Raw genomic sequence first — 3,380 nt, 5'->3', positions numbered from 1 at the left:
TTTTTTTTTAATTTTAATAAGCTTTTGGTTTTAGTATAGTTTTAGACTTTAGAAAGGTTTTGAAAATAGTAGACCTGATGTATCTCAAACCCAGTTTGTCTTATTTTAACACCTTATGTATGTATAAAGCTTTAGAAAAAATGACATATATTATACCACAAAACTAGATTCTAATATAGGTTCCTGTGACAGAACATGTAAGCTATTTTTTGTCGTTATATAAATATAATATTTGTACTAACATATACAAAATTGAGACTGTGACAAATAACTAAATAATCATAAACTTAAGATCAAAGACATGATTGAGTTAAATATATTTATCCAAATGATTGAGTTAAATATATTTATCCAAAAATGATCTAATCATATAGGCAATTATGTGTTTGGGAGGCATCTTTGCCTTAGCATTTTATTAAGTTTAAAGTTTCCGTCCTAGTATATATTTTATAAAGTTCAATTGTGATTGTATTAAAATAATCTTAAAAGTGAAGAAGCTTTCCTGATTGGAGTGGGGGAGGAGGGCAGGAAAGAAGAGAGGTATGGAGGAACAGTCAAAGAGGCAAAAAGACCCAATGGAGCTGACTTTGAAGATGGAAGAAGAGGGTCATGAGCCAAGAAATGCACAACTCTAGAGGCTGGAAAATGCAAAGAAACAAATTCACTCCTATAGCTTCCAGAAAGAAACACAGTCTTAACAACACTTTTATTTTAGCTCACTGAGATGCAAGTTAGACACCTGATCTGTAAACAATATAGACAATAAAAATAATAAATTGTGACATTTTAAGATAATAAATTGTGTCATTTTAAGCTGCTAAGGTTGCAGTAATTTGCTACAGCACCATTATAAAACTACCATACCTCTTCATTTAATAGACTACTTCTGATCATCTAAAGCTAAAGTGGACAAGAAAGCAAAAATAAAGTTCAAGAAAAGATCTTGTTTGATGACTACTGTCAAGCTGACTTGGCATTGGAATGCTGTTGGGTTTTATTTCATGGATTCATGAGAAAATAATCCCTCCATCCCAGAAGAGCTCGCTCACTGTTCCATTCATATGAGTGAATGCTTTTCACCTGCTTAGGTCAAAATGTTTCTTTAGGTATGCAGTACTGCCCTTCCATCTTTTATGCCTGGAGTTCTCCTCATCCTGTCAGGTGACCTTGAACCTGATGTGAGGTAACTAGAGGCTATCTCTTAGTCATGAAGCACACAGCTAATTAGTAGAAGAAATTCATATACCCTCACTTATGAAAAAGTATGGAGCTCACGGTAACGTGATAATTTGCTCAAAAATCATAATTTGTTCTCTTACGCAAGCATTCTGCATCCTCCAAGTCTCCTTCTTTGCCAATCCTGCAGAATGGCCGGTTTAGATTATGGAGAAAATTCTTATCTATTGTGTTGAGATTGAAATATAGCAATTAGGATTGATTTGATTTACATATTAACAGACTACTTCCCATTGCAATTATTAAAGGTATTTAGTCATTTGAAAATATTACAGATCAGCAGTAGAAAATGTCATATTTGACAAAATGCCACAATGTTATTAAGAACCTAGTCTTTTTAATTATTTCACTCTACTGTATATGTTGCTTTTATTTTACTTTTTGGTTTTCCCAACTCAAGGATAAGCAACACATCTTCAGAAAATTAGCAGGAAGAATAGGTGAAAAGACTTGGAATCTGGAATATTTTTATGCATCTGTCTCTGTTACCAAGAAACTAAATATGCACTAGAAACTACCTTTTGTCTCATGAGACTACTTCTTGAGACTCGTTGACAATAACTATGCTATATGTATATGACCACTTTACCAAACAATGAGTATGTATTTTAAACTTTTCATTGAGTGTAAAGTTTATACTTGTGTAGTGGTTAATTTTATAGTGCGTATTGAAGAATGGAAATCTTTATGAAAGAATAATTTTGCTCAACAATTAACTCTCATCATTAAATTATGAAAACGGTACAAAATATGTTTCAAAATATGTGATATATGAATTAGACAGACCATGAACTCCGTAAGGAAGAGTCTTCAAATTAGATTGGAAAAAATACATGTTCCTATTTTTAAGATACTATCAAAAGGTAAGACCAAAATTCATTATTCATGGATTTTTACATCTTCAAAACATTGTCATTATCATTTTGTGATAAATAGACAAAGAGTTATACCATCAGGGACACACAGAAAATGCTTTTTCTCCAAATTAGCTTTTATCAAGTTAACTATTGTTCCAAGACATACATTAGTTTAGGAGGAGATAATTTATACAGATTCCAATAATAGTCTCACTGCCCTGGATACCAATCAATAGACTTTTTCTTATATTAGTCACTTGATTTTGTCATTTATACTGACATACAGACAAAGATCACTGTGCAAGTTTATAAAGAGAAAGAGTTTTGGCTTGTTAAAATATTGTTTTTAAAAACAACTTTCAACTTTAGTATATTTTAATGACCTGAGAGCATCAACTAACAATGTTTTATGTCCTTTATCACCTTATTTAAATATCTCCCTTCAAAGAATCTTCCTCATTAATTCTTTGCTGGTTTGAACTGGTTACCTACTAACGCAATTAAGTGAAGATATTAAATTTTTTCTAGATCGTTATAATTACGGCAATGCAAATATGCTTGTTGTATATTTAACATCAAGACCATAAGATTATGCTCCCTAAGTTAGTTCAGGATATCTTTTAACTGGAGTGGCTCATAAAGCTGGGGCGAGGGGCGGGAATTGAAGAGAATGGGAAATTACACTTCTGGCTACTAAAACATACCACATTTTCTTATATTCCCCTGTTCACATTCTTACTCAATTAGCTTTATTCAAATAAATCTCTTAAAAGAGATATTTGTATTTTAAAAAGTTAGGAACCATTTTTAATATAGAAAACAAATATTTTTAAAAATCAATTTGGTGAGCTTATTCTTTATGGAGATAGAGTAGTAAGGAGTGTGGAAAAGAATTTATATATATTAGTTACTGACAGTATTTTATAAAATAGTTTAAATTTTAGCATTTATCTGAGATTTGAAATATTCCAGGCTCTTTCATATAACTCAAGGTTCACTTACTAAAAACAAAACAAAACAAAAAAAAAACTCTAATGGCTATTTCAGAGATCCTATTCATCAAAGTAACAACTTTATACAAACTATAAAACTTTCATTAATATAAAAGAACATGAAATAATTTTCATATAAATACGATGGTGATAAAACAAATTTAAAACAAACAAACAAAGTACCCCAAATCCTCTATGTGTGGAAGTATGGAATATTAGAAAACTATCTTTAAAGAAACTTCCACAGGTCTTGCAAAATTCAAATAAATTTTTTAAAAAAATATGTATACACTAT

Source organism: Pteropus vampyrus, unplaced genomic scaffold (genome assembly GCF_000151845.1).
Source record: "Pteropus vampyrus isolate Shadow unplaced genomic scaffold, Pvam_2.0 Scaffold73, whole genome shotgun sequence".
Taxonomy (NCBI): domain Eukaryota; kingdom Metazoa; phylum Chordata; class Mammalia; order Chiroptera; family Pteropodidae; genus Pteropus; species Pteropus vampyrus.
The sequence above is the reverse complement of the archived record's forward strand: the minus strand, read 5'-3'. Positions refer to the sequence as shown.